The 6,708-nt window shown below is 21.7% G+C and overlaps 1 pseudogene; it reads left to right on the forward strand.

Annotated features, from left to right (window-relative positions):
* LOC105626207 overlaps positions 1-6,708 on the forward strand; it is an 11,260-nt pseudogene that overhangs the window by 3,839 nt on the left and 713 nt on the right.

The raw sequence follows: 6,708 nt of genomic DNA on the forward strand, positions 1-6,708 counted from the left end.
ATTTAAATAATTTTTTTTAATATAAAAATAATATTTATTTATAATGAATATATTTAAGAAATTAAATTTAGTAATTTATATTAAAATAATGATAAATTTTAGTGCCAATAGCGGTTAGACTAAATGTTAAATGTTATAAGTAAATTTAATTAATTAGAATTAAGGAAATAATAAATTTGAAAATAATTTATTTTTAGTAAAAATAATTTTTTATATGGTGAAATATGTAAGAGATTTACATATATTAAGAATAATGTATTTTTTGAAATAATTAAATTATAAGTGAAACTAGGATTAGAAACCTATTATTAATATAATAATATAATAAATAATATAATAAAATAAAATTTAAAAAATTGAAAAATAAATATGAATCATTAAATTTAAATAATTTGGCGGTATTTTAAAAAGTTAGAGGAACTTGTTTTATAAATGATAGTTCACGATAGGAAAGTCTTAACAGAAATTTTATATATTGTTGTTTAAAAATTATTTTACAAGAAGCATAATTGATAAATTGTAAAAAATTTTAAAATTTGAATTAAAATTCAAATCAAAATGTGGAATTGTTAAGTAGGAATGAGTTACATTTTAGTGTATAAAAAAGTATTTTAAAAGTTTTAAGTATTTTGAATATGTAGGATTTAATAGTAAATTTATTAAATTTACTATTAATAACTTTAATAAGTTGAAAATTAAATGGAATATGTACAAATTGCTCGTCATTTTCATAAATAAATAGTTGAAAAAAGTCGTAACAAAGTAGATGTACAGGAATGTGTATTTAGATGAGAGAAAGTGTTAATTATAAGTATTAATATATTATTAAAGAATATAAGGATAAAATAAATATGATATAAATTTAGTTAAAAAGATATATTATATAATTATTGTGTTGGTATGGGGATATAAAATATATTATGTATAAATAAAATTTTAGTATGAATATATTAAAAATAAGAAGAATATTTAAATATAATTGTATGGATTTAAGTTTGGTAGGAAGGGGGAGTAAGTAAAATGAAATAGGATTTAAATTAAAAATATTATAAATATATTAATATTATAAATAATATTATAAATAATATTTAAGGTGAAAAAGGAATAAATTATAGGTAATTAAAGATGTATTAAATTTATGACTTTATTAATAAGAATAAAATAATTAAATATAGTTATATTGAAAGTAATGTAGATGAATTTGGTTAAATATGTAAAAGTAATTTTAATTAAATGTACCTTTTGTATCAGGGTTTATTAAAATATAAATTATAAATTTGTTAATTTTCTCGAAATTAAAAGAGCTAATAGTAATTATAGTAAATAATTTAGATTATGTTAGTTAATGTGAAATAATTATTAAGAATAAACTATTAGTGGATATATTCTAGTCAATTTTAAAGATATCTAGTTTTTTTTTATTTAAATTTAATTTAATCTTAAAAAATATAATATAATATGTAATAATTTTTTTTATGTGAAAGTTATTATTATTTAAGAAAATAAACTGTGGGATAAACTATAATTTTAATTAAAATGATATTTAATAATATTTTAATTTGTGAATAAGTAAAGAAATACTAATAAAATTTTAGTTTTATAAAAAATTTAATAATTTATTAAAAGTTTATAGTGTGTATTTTTATAGTGTAAGTATTAATAAGTTAGAAAATAATTTTTTATATTGATAATATAAATAAAAAATAGATAGTAATTTAAAAAATGAGATTAAAGAAATATTATTTTAAATAATTAAAAATAAAAAATAATGATAAAATAAGTAACTACTTATTTTATCATTATTTTTAAAAATAATTATAAAAATAAGAAATAAGTAGATAATGAGATTTTAATTTTAGGAATTCGGCAAAATGATTAGGTTCAACTGTTTAATAAAAACGTAGTTTTTTTGATGATAATAAAAAATATTTTTACTGCTCAATGATTAATAATTAAATAGCTGCAGTATACTGACTGTACAAAGGTAGCATAATAGATTGTTTATTAATTGTAAACTGGAATGAATGTAGGAATGAAACTTAGACTGTCTTAAGTTAAATAATTGAATTTAGTTAAATAATAATAAATAAATAATAATAATCATTGAATTTAGTTAAATAAAAATTTTTAGATGATATTATGGGGCGAGAAGATCCTATATAATTTTATACATAAGTTTATTAATATTTTATAAATTTATAGAAATTAAATAAAGTTTATATATTTAGTTGGGAGGATTGTTAAATTTAATGAATTTGAAATAAGATACTAATGAATAATAAATAAAAAATTTGGATTTATTTAAAATTAAGAGAGAAATAATTACCTTAGGGATAGCGTAATATTTTTAGAAAGATCATATTGATAAAAATGATTGCGATTTCGATGTTGAATTAAGATAAAAATTAGATGTAGAAGTCTAATATATTTGAGTCTATTCGATTTTTAGAATCTTACATGATTTAAGTTTAGATCGGCGTGAGCTAGATTAGTTTCTATCTATAATTAATTTAATAAATATTTGTACGAAAGGATTTGTAAATATAATTTTTATAAAATAAATAAAGATTATTTTTGTGGGGATTTAAAAATTTATTGTTTTTGTATTATATTATTTTAGCTATAGAATGTATTAATTTTAAAAATTTAATAAAGGAAAATAAAGGAAAATAAAAGAAAATAATATGTTATAAATAATATGTTATATAAAATAATATGTTATATAAAAGATAGATATAATTATAAAAATAATAATAAATTATGTTAAAAGAAATTTATTTATGTTTTATTATTATTAATTAGAATTAGATATTGATAATTTTAAATTTATTAAGTAAGTAAATTAATTCCTTATTTTTTTTATGAAGATTTTATGTGGGGGATTGATAATAAAATAGGAGGGAGGAAAGGAGGTAAATAATAGTTTATTTTTTTTGTTATTACTTTGGCAGAATAGTGCATTAAATTTAGAATTTAATAAAATATAAAAATGAATATAGTTATATAAGTAATAATTTTAAGATTAATAAATTATATTACTAAATTTTATTAGATTATTTATTTTAGAAATTTATGTATTAGTGAGAGTAGCTTTTTTTGACATTGTTAGAGCGTAAGGTTTTAGGATATGTATAGGAGCGGAAAAGCCCTAATAAGATGGGGGTAGCAGAATTATTACATCTTTTAGTGATGCTATTAAGTTGTTTAGGAAAGAAGTTTAGGAAATTTTATTATTTATAAATCATTTATAAATCAAATTATTATATTTATATATATTATATTTATCCTATTATTTTGTTTATATTAATAATAAGAAATTGGTTAGTTTATCAATACATTACTAATATTTATTATTTAAATTATTCTTTATTAATTTTAATTATTATTTTGACAATTATGGGTTATATTTTTATGTTTGTGTGGTGATTTTCTAATTCTATATATTCTTTTAATAGGGGCTGTTAATAAGAACTATTTCACAAACTATATCATATGAGGTTAGATTAATTATGATTTTTTTAGTGTTGATGATTTTAAAGGAGAGATATTCTTTTTTTAAATTTTGAAATGACAAGAATATATAATATGTGATATGGGTTAATATTGAATCCATTATTTTTGGTATTTTTTGTAAGAGTGTTAGCAGAATTGAATCGTAGGCCGATAGATTTTGTAGAGGGTGAGTCAGAGTTAGTTTCAGGTTGTATATGTGGAATATTTTAGTATTCGGCGACAAGAGGGCGTAAGAGCGTCTCACGCTATGAATTATTACGTTCCAATTCAACAGAATGAGGCATGGGAGAGACAATAAATTTATTTAATTTTTATAAAATTTTGCTTGTACATTTTATACGTTATATATTTTTCTAAGGTCTATTTACATGTTTTTTTTCTATAGCGCATCTTCTCATACATCTTCGAAACTTCGTTATATACCTCATATCTTGATGAGGAGATATGTATTGACATTGTCAGCGTATAAGTTTCTCTACATCGTCGTGGGACTTACATCTCATGTAATTGCAATCAGCAACAATCGAAGCAATTGCATAATCTTGCTTCGTAGAAATGCTACGTAGAAAGCGTTCATTGAGAGATGTGCAGATATTGAACGATTAATGCAGTCAAATGTCTCATTATCATCACCGACGAAGAATGTAGAACTTGTTAAAATAGTTGATACGAAAAACACAAAATTGTCATTGTATGGTACATACTTGTACACATGAAACCAATAACCATACTCTTCTTATTTGAATTCGAACAATGTGTCGAGCATGCGTACTATAAACTAAGCCAATGTACGATGTTAATGAAAAATTCAAATATTTTGTATCATTTTTTAGACAAAATTGTATTACTAATAAATGCTGCAAATACTTTGCACAAAATTTATGATAAAAATTTTATTATAGAATGTAGAATATAGAATATAGAACTAGTAGTCTAAATTAGTAGTTTAAATTATATTGTATGTGCTACATTAAATATTAAATAAATAAATCTATATTAAAAAATATTTCCTTTGAAAATCTATCTTTTCCTTAATCTCTTCATCATTTTTTCTTCATATCTTCGTGATATTAAATTACTTAATATGAAAGTGCGTTCGGCTGATTGACTTATATCATTAAAATATTATTAAAAATTGTGCTCATATTATTTTATTATAAATCGCATCATAAAATAAATATCAAATCTTTTTAATAAAATCGCATGCGAGAGAATACATTTCAACAATTTGTAACTGCTATACGCCAAAATTGTATTAATAATAAATGTGATGCATTAGAAGATTGCGTGAAGTTTATGATGAAATTTCAATCATGGAGAGTAAATTAGTAATATGCGCTTCAGATGAAATTGTACACTGTGTACACTTACATTTCAAATAAAAAATAAATTAATGTTTCGTAAAAAAATGTATAATATGATACTTAAATATATTATTACATTTTTTAAATTATTTTCAGTCTCCTTTTTCCTGCCTTTATTCAGTGATTTAGAATTACATATGATAAGAAGGCGCGCAATTTTTTCTCAAATAAGTTAATTAAATTATTAAAATAAGAATTGAATAATAAGAAATTATAATTCTAATCTATTTTTTTTTGGGTTTTCTCCACAATCCTAAAATATTTTTTTCGCTCCCTTCTATGACATCATCTGCTTGAACTTTGATTTGAAATCTGCATATTCCTGTTTCTCCGCGAAACGAATTTTTTTCCTCTATAGTTAAGAATTAATTAATAATATAATAACTGTTCATTAGTACAATTACGATGTAGTATAATAAGTGTTCGATAATTACTCAATAATAGTTTATAATGGTTTGATAATTAAGAACGCTCAACTATTTGTATTACATTACTAAAAATATTATTATAATTATATATAATATAGTTGCTAAATTAAAATTATTATTGCTAAGTCATATCATTAAAAAATCATAAAACAAATATCATATTTATTTAATAAAAATTGTGAGCAAAAAAAAAGAACGGGAAAAAATATAATGGATAGAAGAGAGAGCACGAATACTATGGCGAGTATAGAACCGCAACGGGACATATATCATTATACGCACTATTTGGCAATGTATCAAAATTACATTCATGATGTCATTGCGAAACACATGTCGAATGTCCTTAAAAAATCTTTTATTACATTAATAAAACTGTCATATATCAGCGCTTACATTTTTTATCTCTCGCTTGTGTTGAACAATTTCATATTCCTGAAGAAATGTAGTGAAAGGAACGAAACTTAGAAAGAATTCGGGCAATGTTACTACATCAGTCGTTCAAACGGACCGCTACAGCAACGCTTTCCAAGCAAGTATGATTCCATGAGATTTTACATTCGTATTCAAAATAAAGAATAAGTTTTATAAACATTAAGTTTTTGTTTTATAAATTTTTTTTATACAGTTTTTCTCTACAGTTTATTTATCTGTTTATTTATCTTTTTCTCTAATATATATATATTACTTTCTTCTGCAGACTATCTTTTTGTAATAAACCCGGTCATACACCTTGTATATTGGAAAGAAGATTTACACTGACTCTAGCTTACAAACATCTGGATATCGGAATCATCGTGGGACCTGTGCCTTTTGTGGATTAAAATTATTGGCGACAACCAAGATAACAACATAATCTTGCCTCGTGCAATGTGATAGACTTTTATCGAAAGACGCGCGGATATTGAGCGATTCGTGCAATCAATCGCACCTTCATTATTATCGATCCAAGATCTTGTGATAGAAATCGTAAAAATACATGATGTGAATATAATCAAACATTGCGCGATACATCTATATATAAAGTCGTCAACCGCTCTTCATGTTCAAACTCGAAACATTGCGTCGAAAATGTAGACTCTAAGCTATACCAGTATCGCATATCAATGAAAAATTTAAATATTTTGTAACACTTTTAGAAAATTGTATCATCGATAAATGTAAAAAATTTATAATAAAAAAATCAAATATAGAATGTGAATTAATAGTTTATGCTTTAGATAATATTGTAAACAGTGTGAAAAGTAAATATACATCTTATTGTTAATCGAATTTTAAGCAGATGCTTAAAATTCGATTTGAAATTAACTAAATTAAATTAAATTAAAGTTCCTGCTTATAAATATTGTAAGAACTATATATTGTGTTATATATAAAAATAAACAACATATTTAAACTGTATATAT

Source organism: Atta cephalotes, assembly GCF_000143395.1.
Source record: "Atta cephalotes unplaced genomic scaffold scaffold00004, whole genome shotgun sequence".
Classification (NCBI taxonomy): Eukaryota; Metazoa; Arthropoda; class Insecta; order Hymenoptera; family Formicidae; genus Atta; species Atta cephalotes.